We start from the raw sequence: 19,166 nt of genomic DNA, 5'->3' as shown, positions 1-19,166 counted from the left end.
TTTTCTCCAGAAGGAGGTGACTATCTACAGCTTCTGCCCACTGTTTCTCTACACTTTCAACCCTAGCCACCATCTGCCTACATCGCCCTCCTACAGGCAGAGACTATAAGTCCCTAACACCTGGACAGTGCATTACTGACAGTCAGGGAGTTCCAGCTGTAAGCACTGCAGGACCGAGAAAACACTGGCATAAGGAAGGTGGGTATTGCAGGGAACCAGAGCACACTAATAAAGGTAAAAGCAGGGCTTCCCTGGTGGCGCAGTGGTTGAGAGTCCGCCTGCCGATGCAGGGGACGCAGGTTCGTGCCCCGGTCCGGGAAGATCCCACATGCCGCGGAGCGGCTGGGCCCGTGAGCCATGGCCGCTGGGCCTGCGCGTCCGGAGCCTGTGCTCCGCGGCGGGAGAGGCCACAGCATTGATGAGGCCCGCGTAACGCAAAAAAAAAAAAATAAAATAAAATAAAGGTAAAAGCAAACATGCATTAATAAACCAGAATACAGAATAATTAATAAGTCCAAGGGTTAGCACTTTTTAAAGACAAACAGAATAAGATAACCACCGTACACACTGACAAAATAAAAATCATCAAAGTACGACCTATCTCCTGCAGAAAGGTACCTAGCCTAGACTGTTTTAGCAGCAAGTTCTATTAAAAATCCTCAAGGAGGGCTTCCCTGGTGGCGCAGTGGTTGGGAGTCCGCCTGCCGATGCAGGGGACGCGGGTTCGTGCCCCGGTCCGGGAAGATCCCACATGCCGCGGAGCGGCTGGGCCCGTGAGCCATGGCCGCTGAGCATGCGCGTCCGGAGCCTGTGCTCCGCAACGGGAGAGGCCACAACGGTGAGAGGCCCGCGTAACGCATAAAAAAAAAAAAAAAAAAAAAAAATTAAAAAAAAAAATCCTCAAGGAATAGAAAATTCCTAAGTTATTTAAACTACCCCATGACAGTGAAGTAAACACTTCCTAACTCATTTTGAAAGGGTAGCATAACTGTAATATCGAAACTCCCGAAGAACACATCAGAGGAAAAAAAGAAAAAACAGAGTTCAGTGATCTGATGCAAGTGTAAACGTAAAAATTCAAAATAGAGTATCATAAAGCAAACTCTGCATACGTTAATAGAAAGCTCGGTGAGCCAATCGGTCAAATACTGCAGAACTGCAAAGACTGGTTTATTAAGAAATCTGATTGCATCATTTGATAGGTCAAAGTAAAAGCCCCACAGACCCACAGTGACAGATACAGGAACAGCATTTACAAAATTAAACACTCATTTCTGATTTATAAAAAAAAAAATTTCAGTAAACAGAGATCTAATATCACTTTATTTTTCAAAACTGATTTAGAAATTTTAGCCAAGGTGAAAGACAAGAAGATGAACAACAATAAATGTAGCATTTTTGGTATGGTAGTTGAAGATGTATGGAAAAAACAAAACACAGTCTATAAGGATGAATTTTGTGTCAACTTGACTGGGCCATGGAGTGCCCAGATATTCAGCAAATCATTATCCTGGGTGTTTCTGTGATGTGTTTTTGGAGGGGAATAACATCTAAATTGGTAGACTGAGTAAAGTAGACTGCCTTCCCCAATGTGGGTGGGCCTCACCAAATCAGTTGAAGGCCTAAATATACCCTCCCACCTAGTGAAAGAGTTCTTCCTGCCTAACTGTCTTGCAAGTGGGTGACTTCTTTCCTCTCTTAGGATTTGAACTGAAACATCAGCTCCTTCTGGGTCTCCAGCTTGCCGAATCACCCTTGCCGGCTCCATAATCACATGAGCCAGTAGCTTATAATAAATCTTTCTCTCTCTTCTAGATCCTACTGGTCTCTCTCAGATCCTCGTTCAGATTCTACCGGATCTCTCTCAGATCCTCTCTCTCTCAAATCTCTCCCTCTCTTCCCCCCCCCCCCCCCCAGCTCCTGTTGGTCCTAAACAAAGCCCATCGGCTCTGTTTCTCTACTGAACCCTGACTAATACACAGCTCTTGCCAAGCCAGAGAGAGCTGGCCTGGGCTGCTGGTCCCCTTCCCCCAAATCAACCCTGAAGATTGTATAAAAATGATAGGAAGGAGGGATTCCAGAATAATATCCCTGAGTGAGAAACCATGGAAGCAGGTGAAATCATCTAGAAGGGGGAGCTGTTCAGACCTGATGCTTACCTCTCCCCCACAATGCCTAACTTGGAGGTTTTGCTGCTCCATTCACTACAGAAATCAGCAGAACAGCCGAGCCCGTGGACGGGTGAGGACTGACCTGCATTCACTCCTCTGTCTTCTAGCCTTCCGCCACCAAGTGGAGATTACCTCCTCCCAGGGCTGCTTCCCTGTAGATTTACCTCAAGGGCACTTTACAAAGGCTCAGAAGACTCTCAGAAACTCCCACACTGAAACATATTTTTCCAGGACATATCCAAATAGAAAGCAAAAATCTAGGAGATGCTGTAAGAGATATGAGAAGTAAGAACGATCAAAAAATCTTGGTAAAGGGCTTCCCTGGTGGTGCAGTGGTTGAGAGTCCGTCTGCCAATGCAGGGGACACGGGCTCGAGACCTGGTCCGGGAAGATTCCATATGTCGCGGAGCAACTAAGCCCGTGCGCCACAACTCTTGAGCCCGCGTGCCACGACTACTGAAGCCCGCGTGCCTAGATGCCATGCTCCGCAACAAGAGAAGTCACCGCAATGAGAAGCCCGTGCACTGCAACGAAGAGTAGCCCCCACTCGCCGCAACTAGAGAAAGCCCACGCGCAGCAACGAAGACCCAACACAGCCAAAAAAATAAAATAAATCTTTTTTAAAAATTAAAAAAAAATCTTGGTAAAGTTCATTAATGTCATTTGTTAACAAAGGACAGGGGAAGAAAGGAGAGAAAGTTATTCAAAAACCTACTGGAATTCAAAATCAAGTGGGCAGTCACAAAATAAGCTAAAATATAGTTTTCTTATGCCAGTTGTACCATACACAGTCCTCATACACTGGACAAGTTACTTAAAACCTCAGTTACCTCATCTTTTGTGAAAGGAGGATGATAATATGTATCTTATAGGATTGTTGTGAGAATTAAATGTAATAAATGTATGTAAAGCACAAAGCACAGCATCACCTAAGTATCCAGTGAATGTCAATTACTAAAAATATTACCATTATTTGTATTATAGCTCCCAAGTTTAAACGGTATAATTCATATCTTCCCTTTGGAGTTCATTTCCAGACATAAAATTGAGCAAACATAATTATTTCTAATCTAATTCCCTCTTTGTTTTATACTGCTTACAAAAAACGAAGATATATTACTTTTGAGTTTGTCACATCATTTCAAAAATGTTTTCAAACATATCTAAATGTGAATCTTGTTATTAAGAAAGTTAAAGGAAATGCTACAGTCCCGTTCTTATTAAGCCAATAGTCTCTCCTGGATGCTTGACCAAAAGTAGCCCATCACAGGCCAAGTATCTCAAAAATGCCCAACCACTGATGGAAAAGATGAAAACAGACTAAAATCTTAAGCTTTAGCGGAGGTTTCCCCACTCCCATCTCTTTGATACTATTTTGAGAGATTTATTTAATCCACTGAGGTCTCTGGAGAAGAGAGCCATATTCTAAAGAATTACGATTACACGGATGCCTGTGGATCACTATATTTAAAAATGGTGGGATTTCCCTGGTGGTACAGTGGTTAAGAATCACCTGCCAATGCAGGGGACGCGGGTTCGATCCCTGGTCCGGGAAGATCCCACATGCCGCAAAGCAACTAAGCCCATGCGCCACACCTACTGAAGCCCGCATGCCTAGAGCCCGTGCTCCGCAACAAGAGAACCCTCCACAATGAGAAGCCTGCGCACTGCAATGAAGAGAATCTCCCCGCTCACCGCAACTAGAGAAAGCCCGTGCTCAGCAACGAAGACCCAACGCAGCCAAAAAAAAAAAAAGGTTGTACTCAAACTGAAATAGCTCACAGATGAAAAGAAATCTATGTGTTACTTAGATTCGTTATAGCATTTCTGGAGGCTGCAGAGAAAAAACTGCCTTAAAGCCTTGACAGGGTAGTATCAGGCCCTAACTGTTAAGTAGAATTACCATTTAAACAACATTCTTGAGCAATTATCAGAAAAGACACACATAAGTTTTTATAAATATAGCTCCCAGTATTAGCAATTTTGTTACAACTATTTTCTGTATGTTCTCCTTTGCTGGATGTATTTTACTCCTAAAACCCTAAGAATAAAGAGTGCTAAGGGACCAAGATTATACAATCACATTATTTACTGTATTAGTTTGCTATCGCTGCTGTAACAAATCATCATAAACTCACTGGCTTGAAACAACACAAATTTGTTATTTTACAATCCAATACAGATATCACTGGGCTAAAATCAAGATGGTAGCAGGCTGCCTTCTTCTGGAGGCTCTAGGGGAGAATCTGGTTCCTTGTCCTTTCCAGCTTCTAGAGGCCACGTGCATTCCTTGGCTGTGGGTCCCCTCCTCCCTCCGCCACCTACAAAGCCAGCAAGAGCAGGTCGAGTCCTGTTTCACACAACATTACTCTGACCTTCTCAACCTCCACCTTCCACCTGTAAAGACTACACTGTGACCTGTGACTACACTGGTCCCACCTGGATAATCCAAGATAACCTCCCTATCTTAAAGTCAGCTGATTAGCAACCTTAATTCCATCTGCAACCTTAATTTCCTTTTCCATGTCACATAACATATTCACAGCTTCCAGGGATCAGGATGAAGACATCCATGGGGGACCATTATTCTACGTATCTGCCTATTACTGAGAATAATATATCAATCAGAGAGGATAAAAATGATGGTGGGCTATGGAGCTGGATTCCCCAAGCTGAACCCCTAACTAAAAGAGTTCTCATTGCTTGCCCCTAAATTAAATCATGATCCTTTTGAGGACACGGGGTGGGATAAAACTGTTCTCGGCTTGAGTCAGGAGGCCAGGGGTGGTCACTGGTGCACGTTTTTGACAAAGGGACCTCTCAAAGGTCTCTTTGGTTTCACCATCTTCAAAATGAACATACAATGCCAGCTTCCTATCATTGTTGTGAAGAGTAATTCATTTGTTCACTCACAAGTAGCTCTGCTAGTGAGAACCTGGTGACAGGGTCCCTGACTTCTTGAAAGTACCTGGCATAGAACTGGACAAAAATAACAAGACAGCAGTAGCAGCAGCATACTTACTGAATACGTTTTAATGACAAAGTGCTAAACAACTATCATCTCCTTTAACAGTCACTGAACAACTGCGTCCCTTATGAACATTCTAGATACCAACCTCTTGTAATACACAGTACAAGAATTTCTGCAAGCATCTGAGACATTTTGCCAACCCAATCTCCCCTGAGCCCATTCCAGTCAGGTCCCACCACCAACTCCACCAGTATGAGCCACCACGACTGCTCTTGTAAGGAGCACACCAATGGCCTCATTACAGATCCAAGGGTAAAGCCCTAGACCTCATCTTATTCCTCCTCCCAGCAGTATTTGGTATAACTGACCACGCTCTTCCTCCCGAGATGCATTCCTCCCTTGGCCTCTGGGTCACTGCTTTCTAGTGGTTCTCTTCCTACTTCACTGGTTACTCCTTCTCACTCCCCTTTGAAGATTTCTCTTCATCTACCAGACCTCTAAAATGTTAGAGTACGCCTTGGTCCAGACATCAGGCTTCTTATGTATCTGTCCTCACGCCCTAAATGATCTCATCCAGTTTCATGGCTTTAAACACCATCCAAATGCTGATTCACAAATTCTTTTTTTTTTTTTTTTTTTTTGTGGTACGCAGGCCTCTCACTGTCGTGGCCTCTCCCATTGCGGAGCACAGGCTCCGGACGCGCAGGCTCAGCGGCTATGGCTCACGGGCCCAGCCACTGCGCGGCATGTGGGATCCTCCCGGACCGAGGCACGAACCCGTGTCCCCTGCATTGGCAGGCGGACTCTCAACCACTGCGCCACCAGGGAAGCCCTGATTCACAAATTCTTATCTTCAGTCCAGACCTGCACTGGTCTTTTTTATCCAATGACTGACTTGACATTTCCACTTGGATGGCTAATTGACATCTCCAACTTAAGATACCCCAAATGGAATTTCTGATTTACCCACCCCGCCCAACTACCACCATCACCAGCAACTCACCCTGAGCACCAAAACCAGTGCTAGCTAGAGTCTTCCCCTATCTCAATTAACATACTCCATCATCCTAGTTGTTCATGCTTGATTCCTCTCTTTCACTTACATGTCCACCTCCTAATCAACAAATCCATTGGCTCTACTTCAAAAAATGCCCCAAATCTTCATCACCTCTAGCCAGAGTTTTGCCAAAGCCTCCTAACGGGTCTCACTGCTTCCTACTTGCCACCACCTTCCTGACTTTTTTCAAACGTCATCCAAAGGGATCTTACCAAACAATGATCCTCCAGTGGCTTCCCATCTTACACACGGTAAAAACCAAAGTCCATAAGCTGACTTACAGGCTCTAGTTCTTGACCACTCATTACTTCTCAGACATGATTTCCTATTACTCTGCTGCAGCCCTGCTCATATCCTCGAAGACCTCTAGCAGGACTCCAACTGAAGGTACTGTATTTGCTCTTCCTTTCATCTATGAGATCTTTCCCCTGGATATTTACTTATATGTCATCTTATTAGAGAGCCCTCCCCTACTGTCCAGGATAAAAGAGCATCCCTCAGCCCACTCCACAGTCCTCTTACCCAATGTCATTTTACTTTTATCTGTAACATGTATTACCGCCTGATATATATGTTTTTGTTTACTGTCTGCCTCCTTTATCAAATGCTGGTGTATCCTCGCACCCAAAACATAATAGTATCCAATAAATATTTGTTGTATAAATAAAATAATCAGTCCACCTTGGGCTGTCTAAAATAATTTTCCTCCTATGTAAATTATAAATTTCCCCTAGTGAAATTGTAAATTCTGTTCAAATATATGTCATACCAGAAAAAGTCACGTTCATTTTCTCAATCTCGAACCAGCAGCAGAAATACAGTTTCACAAATCTTGCATCCGGAAAGTTTCTACTAAGTTTCCAAATATATCACTTTTATAATATATGTTTCACAGAGAATGTTTATTCTTGCCTGAATGATGCAATAATCAGCAGAACCTGTTAATATTAATAGCTCATTAAATGAAAAAGCAAAATTTTAATCCAAGGGCTATTTGGAAGGATACAATATTATAACCCCATGCTCCCTTTCTCTCACCAATCAATTTCATAACAAGGTACATTACCATTTTAGTTACCAGTTGCTATAAATTTGTTTATTAAAATTAATAGATATAAAGAACCAATTTAAGTCTCAATAAATGATTCACAATGTTCTACCTGCCAGGTAAAATAAATTATTTTTCTGTGATGCATTTCCTGATTTAAAAAACCTATCTCCTGATTTCTCACAATGACTGGTTTTCATTTTAACAAAACTGAAAAAGAATTCTCCTTGTGGCAGATGCACCGAGAAGGTACATTTTAAAATTAATTCCTCATTCGACATAAACTGTGTATAGGTTTGTTTTAAATAGGTTCAGCTATTTGTCTGTCTTCTTGGTTTAGTAAAATTAATGTATCTAACATATTCAAAACCTCCTAATTGTGATATCTGCAAGAACTAAGCCAGATCTGAGTGGACATCACTTAGGAGGCATGCTTATAAATAATGGTAACAAAAATTATAAAGACAGAAGTGACAGTAACTAACCCTCTGTTATTACATGCCATGGCCCAGGCACAGGTCATGTAATTCACATGCAATTCAAAGGAACACACCATAGGCAGGATAAGCCTTCGTTTATCTATTCAGTTGCATTCATGAATAACTAAAGGTCACTGGAACCCTTACCTGGTAGAAAGCAGACTTCACTACATACCAGTTTCCGTTCAGTGCTCTTCTCTTTCCTTGCCAACCCTCTTTAGCCTGATGGCTTTCCCCTTGTAATTCTCCTCTTTGCTGTGCAAGTTTAATCTTGAAAGGTTAGGCTAACACTTTGATGCCTCTACTGCAAAGTTCTTTGTACAACCCACTAAACTCCTCTACAAAGGTGGCATATACTTCTAAATAAACAGTACACTGAGAACCTATTCAAAACAGCATTTAAAAAAATACATATCTCTATGAAGCAGAACTGCTTCAGTTTCCAGCTCTATGAAAGTTTTCCACAGCACACTGTACCTGGCCCACAAATAGGAAAGGTCTTATGGAAGATGATGACATTTCTATATTGCTTTTGCCTCAATTTCCTCTCCCTGTGTCACTGATTCTACTCAGAAATAAACCTCTGCTATGTCAAACCACTACAATTTTGGAACTGTTTATTACTTCAGCATCCTGCCTAATATAGTACTTAAAAGGACTGTGGTCCATATTAAATGAAATAATCCATGTAAAGCAAAGAGCACAACACATGGAAATAAGTAAACCTGATAAAATGAAGTAACTGATAATTCTTCATGATCTAAATATTGTCTTCCATTAAAATGTATATAATAAGAACAAAATGAATGAATCAGATGTTGGAATTATCTGGCAAGGATTTTAAAGCAGCCATCATAAAAGTGCTTCAACAAGCAATTATAAATTCTCCTGAAACAAATGGAACAATAGAATATTTCAGCAAAGAAATTAGTCATTTAAAAAATGGAAACTTTAGAATTGGAAAATACAATACCCAAAAGAAATAACTCACTGGATGGGCTCAGCAGTAGAGATGACAAGGACAAAACCAATGAACTTAGGGATCTATCAATGGAATTTACCCAATCTGAACAACAAAGAGAAAACAGACTGGAGAAAATGAACCGTCTCAGGGAGCTGTGGAACAATAACAAAAGGGGTAATATTCACATTATCAAAGTCCCAGAAGGAGAAGATAGAGGAACTGAGAATATTCGAAGAAATGATGGCTGAAAATTGTCCAAATTTGGTGAAGCAAATAAACCTACAGATTCAATTAGCTAAACAAATTCCAAAGAAGAGAAATCAAAGAAAACCACTCCAAGAGACATCCTAATTAAAATTCTAAAAACTAAAGTAAAAAAAAATCTTGCAAGCAGCCAGGGAAACATGACACATTACTTATGGGAGAGTACCAATTCAAATGACAACAGATTTCTCATTTGAAATGACAGAGGCCAGAAGGAAGTGGCACATATTTTCTCAAGTTCTAAAACAAAAGAACTGTCAACTACAAATGCCATATCTGGTAAAAATATCCCTTAAGAATGAAAGGGAAATAAAGACATTCTCAGATGAAGAAAAACTAAGAGGATCTGTGGCTTGCAAATCTATCCCTAAAGAACAGGCTAATGGAATTTTTCTAAACAGGAAGGAACAGAAGATAGAAGAAAACTGAAGAAGGCTTAGAACTTTAAAAAGAATATAAAAATGGGTGATAATGGGGTAAACATAGCAGATTATCCCTCTTTTCATGAGTTTCTTAAATCATATTTGATAGTTGAATTAAAAAGTTTAATACCAACTGATGTGGTACTCAATGAACAAAGTATTTAAGACAAATGTATTTTAAAAATGGGAAGGGTAAAGGGACATAAAAGTAAGGTTTCTATATGTGACAAGAAGTAGTAAAATGTCCTGGATATCAGTAGACTGTGACCAGTTTTGTATGCATATTTTAACACCTACAGCAACCATTAAGAAAACCATACAAAGTAATGTACTCAAAACCACTATAAATCAATCAATATGGAATCTCAGAAAAATGCTCAAGCAACTCACAGAAAGGGAAGAAAAGAGAAACAAGAGAAATGAAAAACAGAAAACAAACAAAAAAACCCAGTAGACTGAAATCCTGATATGTCAATAATTCCCTTACATGTGAATGGTCTAACCACACCAATGAAAAGAGTAGCAGAGTAGGAAAAAGTCAATCTCAAAAGGTAAACACATGGTACAGTTCCATCCATATAATACGTTTGAAATGACAAATGTATAGAGATGGAGAACAGAATAGTGGTTGCCAAGTGGTGGAGGAGGGGGAGGTAGTGGCTGTGACTTAAAAGGGAACTTATTTTTCATCTTATGATGAAACTGTTCTGTATCTTGACAGCACTGGTGGTCACAGGAATCTTCACATGTGATAAAAGTGTACAGAATCAAACACACACACACACATGAATGCATATAAAACTGATGGAGTCTGAATAAGGTCTGGTCTGTAGATTGCATCAATATCCATCACATATCATATCATGTCCTGGTTGTGATGTACTAAAGTTACCCAAGATGTTACCCATTGGGAACTAGGTGACGGGTATAAAGAAACTCTCTGTATTATTTCTTACAATGGCATGTGAATCTACGATTATCTCAAAATTTTAAACTTTTTAAAAACTCAAGAAAAAAACGCTTATTAGAGTAAAAACAATTTTGGTTTTATATAAAATCTTGGATAAAATAAAGAGGGCAAGAAATAAACCAAACTTTTTCCCTAACTCCCTGTTTGAGTTTGAGGTAGGGAAGGAAGGACAGGCAGTTTTATTTTGGGTTCCAGAGCTTTGCAACCCAAAAGTTCTGTAATACGTACAGACATTAACAAGTTTTGTTTAAAATAATTGTACTGTTTTGCTAAGTATATAAGTAATGCATATGTTATGAAAAATTTTTTTAAATGAAGGCAGATTATGATAAGAGTCACATGACCCAGTGATAATGTGGCCTTGTAGTCTTTCTATGATCATATGTGGACTTTGGAGGCTGAAGAGAAACTGGATTATTCTCTAAATCAGGAATCAGCAAACTACAGCCCACAGCCAAATCCAGCCAGATGCCTGTTTTTGTACAACCCACAAAGAAGGGTTTTTACATGTTCATATGCTTACATACCTTCATAATATCCTCAGTATTGCCTCTTTGATTGCAAAGCTTTAAGTACTTACTATCTAAACATTTACAAAAAGAGCTTGCCAATCACCCCCACCTCTAAACTGCATTTTTGTAAAAAGCTTTTTTAAATTAAAAATATAATGCAATTCCTTATTTCTAGATATTCAGCCTGTTCTCAAATTTTTATAATATAAAAAGTTGTAATGCACATTCCTGTGGCTAAATTTGTACACAGAGATGAATGTACTTTTCAAAGGGGATATAACTTATAACTAACATTATTTTATAAATATGTCATACGTATGTTTATAATTATTTATAAATGTTTTAATTATTTTGTAAATAAATAACATCATTTATTTTATGACAAAACAGGAATTTTATTAGATTATTAATGTCATATATACATTAGCTAGACAATCCTCTCTTCTCCAGAACAGAAAGCCAGTTCAAAGATTCTAAAATTGACGTCTTATCCTACTAGTTGAATAAGCCAAACTCTGTAACATCACCCAAAATATCATTTTATACATAGGAAGAAGTTCTAAGGAAGGTTTTTTTTTTAAGGCCTGTCTAATTCTATAAAGGTGCATAGAGGAAGAGTCTGGCATAAAATTACAGAGGTCAAGGTGAAGTTGAAGGTAGCGTAACTGAGGTGAGAAGACCAGAACTTGCAATCAGATTGCTGGGTTCTAATCGATTTACAAGCCAGGTGACCCTGGGCAACTTAACTAAACACTCTTAAGTCTGTTTCTTCATCTGTAAAACAGAAGCGGTAATCATGGCCAAGTCATAGGGCCGATTAATACACGTAAGCACTGTTTCCTACTTTGAACGTGCTTGTTTTTGTAATGAGCCTCATTACCCAAACAGATGCCCAATACTGTGCTCATTCCACAATACCATCTATGCTCCAAAGAGAGCGCAGAACCTTCCTCTACAAGCAGTAACTTGTAGGATTTTAAAAATAAAATCCCACATATTAGCTTGCTCACTTGCGTGTGTGTGTGTAAAAGTTTATTGCTTGTTTCAGCCAGAACAAAGCCATTAATAAAAGGGGTCACCAATGAAGTAAAAAGTACCACCTTTGGGGAAAAAAACTGAATACAGAGATATCAAAGTTTAGGCTTAGAATGTCTTTTGCCTTTAACTGCCTAATCATGGGGTTGACTCTGTTTCCCACCATACAGCAGAACTAGATACTTTGGTAATCTTCTTGGACCACACCACCCTGCCCCGTCTAGCTCATCTCTCACATACCAGCCTATACTTCCTGTTCACTGAACTTGAGAAGTATTTCCTCTCTGCCTTCTGCTACTGCTTAGCCCAGGCCCCTATACCCCATCTCTAATGGGGGCTTCCACTGGAAACTTCCTGCCACGGGTCTCTCCGGCCAGTTCATCTGTCACCAGCCCCTAGCCTCACCCCTGACAATCAAGGCTTTGGCTGCCTCCCCTCTGCCGCCCGCCCCCGTGTCCACAGGGTCAAGTCCAAACTGCCAGGTTCGACACATTAGGAGCTTCACATCCGCACCCTAGTTGCCTTGTCTAACCTCGTCTCCCCAACTTCCTCCTGCATGCCGGCCACACAGAGCTCATCACAGCTGGCTGAACGTGCATGCACTTTCATGACTTGGCCTCGGCACATATATTCCCTCCTTCCCAGAGACGTGCCCAGCCTCTCTGCCCAGACTCATCCTCCATAATAGTTCCTGAAGACTCCTAACGAAGCCATTCCCGGCTAAACACCCACTCCTCTGTATTCCCAGAGCACTCTGCTACCACCTACATGATAGCAGCCATCATCCCTGAAAACTGAAAACATCTTAGAGCTTCAAAACGGGAAAGAAACCCTTTCGAAGACAACATATTTCTTTGTTAAGCTTTACAAGACACCATCTAAGAAACAGTCTGGCTCACCATTTCAAGGTGGAATAAACAGTAGACTGTATATTAAAAACAAAAAATCCTAGACATGAAGGCCAGTTTAGTTATCCTCCAAATTTGCCATAATTAAGTATTAACATGAATACAACTATAAAGCTTATTAAATAACATTACTTACTATCTTGGTCGTAATCTGGTTTTGAATTTCTACTTTAAGTATAAAGAACAAGTTAACATTCTTAAAGTTTGACATCCTGACACGAACACCACTTTTGTTATTTTAATTATACTCCACACCTCAAATTCATTTCCTTTGGCTGCAGTTTTCAAGATTAGTGGAAAACATACATATAATTTTGAGCATTCTGTGTTCTTTTCTCAAACACAGTAAAATAAGAACTTTGAAGAAAACACAGGAGGAAGCTTCACAACATTGGATTTGGCAATGATTTCTTGGATATGACACTAAGAGCACAGGAAACAAAACTGAAAATAGATTAACTGGACTACGTCAAAAACGAAAATTTCTACATGTCAAAAGGTACACTCAACAGAGTGAAAAAGTAACCTATGGAATGGGAGAAAACATATGTAATTCATATATACACATAGATAAATACATATTCTTTATATATTCTTTTTTCCTTTATATAGAATACATAAAGATAAAGGTAAATCACTTATAACTCTACAGACCTTTACCTAGCTAGCTAGCTAGCTATCCATCTATCCATCCTATCCACAGGTTGCTGAGCTGTATCTGTATCTATCTGATAAGGGGTTAATATCCAGGTATCTATCTGATATCCATATCTACACCTGATAAAGGGTTAATATCCAGAATATATAAAGAACTCCTCAACTCAACAGAAAAGCAAACCACTCGATTAGAAAATGGACAAAGGACTTGAATAGATATATCTCTGTAGATACACAAATGGCCAATAAGCATACGAAAAGACGCTTAACATCACTAATTATTAGGAAAATGCAAATCAAACCACAGTAAGATATCACCTCACACCGTCAGGATAGCTACTATCAAAAAACAAAAAGGAAAATAAGTGTTAGTGGAGAAAAGTTCCAGAAACACGTTGTCCAACAATGTGAATATCCTTAATGATACTGAACTGTATACTTCAAAATGGTTAAGATGGTACATTTTATGTTATGCATGTTTTACCACAACTAAAAATTTTTAAATTAAAAATTAACTAAAAGTTTAAAAAGGAACTTCAGAATAACCTAACACTATGGTTTTCCTGTAACGTGAAAGCCCAATTTATATGAAATGCAGCATTTCGTAAAGTGATAGAAAAATAAATTGTTATATTACATGGTTGAAAACACTTGAGTATTGTTCACAAAAATGGAAATCACCTGAGCATCTGAGTAAACAAGAGGTATATGTACATAAAGGAAATGCCTGCCCTGAGAACGCTTAATTAACAGTTACAAAACCTAAGGGGAAGAAGAGATAGAGGAAGAAAAGGAAGAATAAAGATTCTCTGGCCACCAAGTGGTGCCTCAATACCAATAGCAATACAAGGTTAGCAGTAACTCCCATTTTTCATATGAAGAAACTGAAGAATACAAGGGTTGAGTGCTATGCCCAAGGTCACGCAGCAAGGATGAAGCACAGCTGAGATATGAACCTGAGGTACCATCCTGAGAAGGCACCAGGGCTGGAAGGCAAAATGACCAAAAGAGCCCAGAGTCTGAGGACAAGAATCTGAACCCATTTCTCCCATGAAACAGCTACAACCTCAGATGGTCAGGTTCCTTTTTGGGTCTCAGTTTCCTCAACGTTCATGTATCTTTTCCTTCCATTTCTTTCTTGAGTGTGGTCAACTCTTATTCCTTCACTTCCTAGTTTTTTGATTCATTTCTGTTCTGAGATTTTAAATTCCTGGTTTAAGACAGTTTTTCACATCTGCAAAGGCTTGTTTAAAGATATTCAACTCATGATGGAGTGTTATGTCGGTGTTCTCTTGGAAAATTTTTGATTCTCACTTTGTTTTTTTCCTATAGTAGTTTTATACAGATGCTACCTGCCGTTTCAGATCATTTTAAAATGTCTTAGATTTTCCTGGACAGCACCAACAGGTGCTCCCATGGAAAGGTGAGGTATTTGGTTGTTTTACTAGGTTTCTTAGTTACACCGGTAAATGAAGGATGTTTTCTTTAATAAGTGGCATCTTTTTTTGGTGATGGGGAGAGAAGAATAGGTAAATCTCTTGACTCTACGATATTGTTTGTTTCTGGGCACCCTGAATTTCCCTGCTTTTTCCTTTTCCCTTCACCACCAGGCCTCCAGGGGATGCCTCCCCCTTCTCTCGAGAAGCAGTCCCACCCCAATGCTGTACGGCCAGTGTTTCATGCATTTTCAAACACCTTTCTTTAAATTTTCTGCTTTTCCAGTAAGCGGCCTGAGGTGACCTCTAAAAATGGTTCGCTATCCACTTGACCCAGAAAAACCCCACAAAACCATGCAAGAGGTTCAAATCTTCGTGTTCACTTTAAGAACACTCGTGAAACTGCCCAGACCATTAAGGGTATGCATATCCAAAAGCCACCAAGTATCTGAAGGATGTTACTTTACAGAAGCAATGTGTGCCTATCTGTCCTTACAATGGTGGAGTTGGTAGGTGTGCCCAGGCCAAACAGTGGGGCTCGATGCAGGGTCAGTGGCCCAAAAAGAGTGCTGTATTCTTACTGCACATGCTCAAAACTGCAGAGAGTCATGCTGAACTTAACGGCTTAGATGTAGATTCTCTGGTCACTGAGCACAGCCAGGTGAACAAATTCCCCGCAGTGTGGCACAGGACTTCCAGAGCTCAAGGTCGGATCAACCCATACATGAGCTCTCCCTGCCACACTGAGATGATCCTTACTGAAGAAGAACAGATTGTTCCTAAACCAGAAGAGGAGGTGGCACAGACGAAAAAGATATCCCAGAAAAAACTGAAGAAACAAAAACCTACGGCCTGGGAATAAATGCCACAAAAAAATAAATGCAAATAAAAGTTAAAAAAAAAAAAAAATTTCCAGCACAGTCACTGCTCAGATCCACCCATCTCAGACCTGTTCTCACAACCTCCCCACTCAGGATGGGGCATGACTTATGATTTCCTTCTGTTTTCTGCCACCGCTGGGGCTCAGCTACTCTCCCCTCATTCCCATCCATCTGACCCTCAGCTCCAGTCAATCCAGAGCTTAGAGTACTCCCTGTTTCCTAACTATGCTGGAGACAGGGGTTATGCATGCTTTTGTTTGCTTTCCTTCTGGATCCGTTTAGCATTTGAAGGATGTGGGGAAAGATTTAGATGTAGGTGGCTGCCAACATTTTCCTTATCTCTGAAATGAAATTCCTGGACAGGGCTCTGACACTGCAGGATTCTGAACCAGTGATTCTGAGAACACGGGCTTCTCAGTTAAGTAGAACTTTCCAAAAATAAAAATGGTGCTGGTCTGAAATGCTTTCAATGCTTCATTAAAAATTCACAACTATTATATCCTATCTATAAGCAAATTCAGTAACACCTTACCAGGGGCTTTGAAGAGGGTTATCAGAGATCCTTAGTAGTGAAAATGTTAGGAACCACAACTCTACATCCAAAATACAAATGCATGATGGCATGATATGTAAGATATTCTCTAGAAGAATATGTATAAGTCCCCCTTTCCCCGCCAAAAGCAAAAAAGATAATAACTATAACATCAATCCAAATGGAATAGGTTATATTAAATATCACATTGGTGTGGATTTCCAAAAGGTTATCATAAATACTTTTATATTCCTCTGAGTCAAAGGAAATACTAAAAGGAAAAAAGTAATTATTGTTATTAGTCCATCTATAAAACTAATAAACTAATTAATCAGTGTTATGCTTAAACTTATTTTTTATGCATAGCCTTGAGAAATTTTTTGAAAGCCCTCCTTTATATATTACTTTTTTCTCCTTAAATTCAATCGTTAATACAACTTAGCTCCCCAACAGCTTTTAAGGTAGTTACTTCCCTTTTTATTTTGTGAAATAAATGAGCATTTCGATGATTCAGAAACTATACCAATGAGCACGTCATATTCATTAAAAGAAAAAAGAAAGAATAAGTATTGCAGACCCGACAGTGGCTATTTTCAAAAATAGGTTTTTAAGTGTCAAGATTGGTTTGTAAAACTTTGCATCAATTTCGCCACTGCCAACATGCTTCAGGTTAAAATACTGTTCAAATTGAGGAAAAAACTTTGTGTTCCTTTTCCTGTTTATTTTTCAAGCCAATCCATTTAATAGTTTTAAAGATGACCGGCATGTCCTTCCCCAAGGTTTAATCACCTATGGCCCTACTTTACCATGCCAAGTTCCGGGGAATGCTGCATTTTGCAAGGCATGACCAGCGCAAGATGCTGGCTTACCTAGAAATTCCCAGGTTCCTGAATCCCCACCTTACCTCAGACTCATCTGTAGATTCTTCAAGAGACCCGTTTTCCTACAAAGCAGAGAGCGGGGGAAAACGGTCAGAACACATGACAAAAGGAGAAAAAATATTTTCAAGGAACAAGAGTCATCATGTCCCCACCACCAATACCCATGTGCCCTTTTTTGGAGGTAATTTACAACTCCAGTTTAAAGAACTCCACATGGTCCGACTCTCGCAGGCCTCCTACAACACCTTCTTCATACCCCGCAGGGTACCCTGAGATGGTCGCTCTGGGGCCACATGGATCCACCGCTCCCAGTGACCTCCCTTGACTGGTCAGCAGGTTAACAAATGACCCCAGGAATTCCCCATGGGAGGACCCAGAAGGCTTATTCCTTCGCTAAAGATGGAAATCGGTCTGGCAAAGCAGCCTTACTGATCTCAGAAGAGGCAACTGTCATCTCAAATTATCTACAAGCCAACTTTTATATGGCAAAGCTCTTGTGCTATTAATTACTCTGCTATGAATCTGGCTGAGTCAAAATGATTGTCTTGCTTAACAGCTTTTACAACAGAATTCCCCTAGTGTGGTACCTATCAGACGCTGTGCAAACAAGCTGTATAATTTACATCCACTCTTCAAACCATTAACTGGAAGACAAATTCTGCCATTTAACACAGTTTCCCTCTTGCTAGACGATGAATCTTGCTGCTCTGGAGAAAACAAAGCAAAAAGGGGAAAAAAAATGGACTTGATTCCGCTAATCTCTCACCTGTCCACTCAAAGGGAATCTGCTGATGCCACGCATCCGCAAAGAGGTCAGCAAAACGAAGATTTACTTAACGTGCTTATAGATATCAATAGCAATAAAAGGGTACAACTAATATGCTGACACGGAACGTAAGCATTTCGCGACCAACCACGAGATTAAAGGAAAAACAGAACCAAAAAAATGGGGCAAGGACATTTTAGATACATCAAGACAAAAACAATAAACGTTTTAAAGAAAGCTGGATGCATATATTACTCAGTGCAAACTGGACTGCGGGATAAACACAAATCGGGCATTTGAAAATATTTTAATTTCATTCATTGAAAATCAGTAAGAACCTAGCAGGTGGCAGGCTGCCTCCAGAAGAGCCTAGTGGACAATACAGGCCCTGCTCTCAAAGTTCACCTGTGAAACAGGGATGAATGTTAGGTGTACTTAAGAATTTGACTGCAGTTCTATCATTAACCATGATGAATATCAGAATCTCCTCTGTATCCCAGGGCAGCCTGTTTTGGTTTCACGGTAATCTAAATATTAGAAAGTCCTTATTAATTTGGAGCTACAATCTCTCCACAGTAATTTTTGCTCTTCACCCTAATATGACACGTAAAACATCCACTTCTTCTACTGCTTACCAGTTCTCCAGACACTTAATGAAACGTATCAGGCCGACCCTTCTAAATTGTTTCTCCCTCTGCTAACCATCTCCAGTTACTGGTTTTACGGCATCTGCCATCCTGATCCTTCTGGTTTTTTTTGTTTTGTTTTGTTTTGTTTATTGCTTTACAATGGTGTGTTAGTTTCTGCTTTATAACAAACTGAATCAGTTATACATATACATATGTCCCCATATCTCTTCCCTCTTGCGTCTCCCTCCCTCCCACCCTCCCTATCCCACCCCTCCAGGCAGTCACAAAGCACCGAGCTGATCTCCCTGTGCTATGCGGCTGCTTCCCACTAGCTATCTACCTTACATTTGTTAGTGTATATATGTCCCTGCCTCTCTCTCGCTTTGTCACAGCTCACCCTTCCCCCTCCCCATAACCTCAAGTCCGTTCTCCAGTAGGTCTGTGTCTTTATTCCTGTCTTACCCCTAGGTTCTTCATGATATTTTTTTTCTTAAATCCCATATATATGTGTTAGCATACAGTATTTGTCTTTCTTCTTCTGACTTACTTCACTCTGTATGACAGACTCTAGGGCTATCCACCT

At 40.1% G+C, this 19,166-nt stretch overlaps 1 protein-coding gene and 1 pseudogene across 1 annotated transcript in view; one reads left to right on the top strand and one right to left on the bottom strand.

Annotated features, from left to right (window-relative positions):
* Positions 1 to 17,245, bottom strand: part of VPS41 (VPS41 subunit of HOPS complex) — a 178,780-nt gene extending 161,535 nt beyond the window's left edge. Inside the window, exon 1 of the mRNA XM_065884478.1 lies at positions 17,212 to 17,245. The gene's annotated coding sequence lies outside the window, so the exon portion shown is untranslated. The remainder of the gene's footprint in view (positions 1 to 17,211) is intronic.
* Positions 15,207 to 15,756, top strand: LOC136128325 (large ribosomal subunit protein uL22 pseudogene; annotated as a pseudogene).
* Positions 17,246 to 19,166: the final 1,921 nt, after the last annotated feature.

Source organism: Phocoena phocoena, chromosome 9 (genome assembly GCF_963924675.1).
Source record: "Phocoena phocoena chromosome 9, mPhoPho1.1, whole genome shotgun sequence".
Taxonomy (NCBI): Eukaryota; Metazoa; Chordata; class Mammalia; order Artiodactyla; family Phocoenidae; genus Phocoena; species Phocoena phocoena.
The sequence above is the reverse complement of the archived record's forward strand: the minus strand, read 5'-3'. Positions and strand labels throughout refer to the sequence as shown.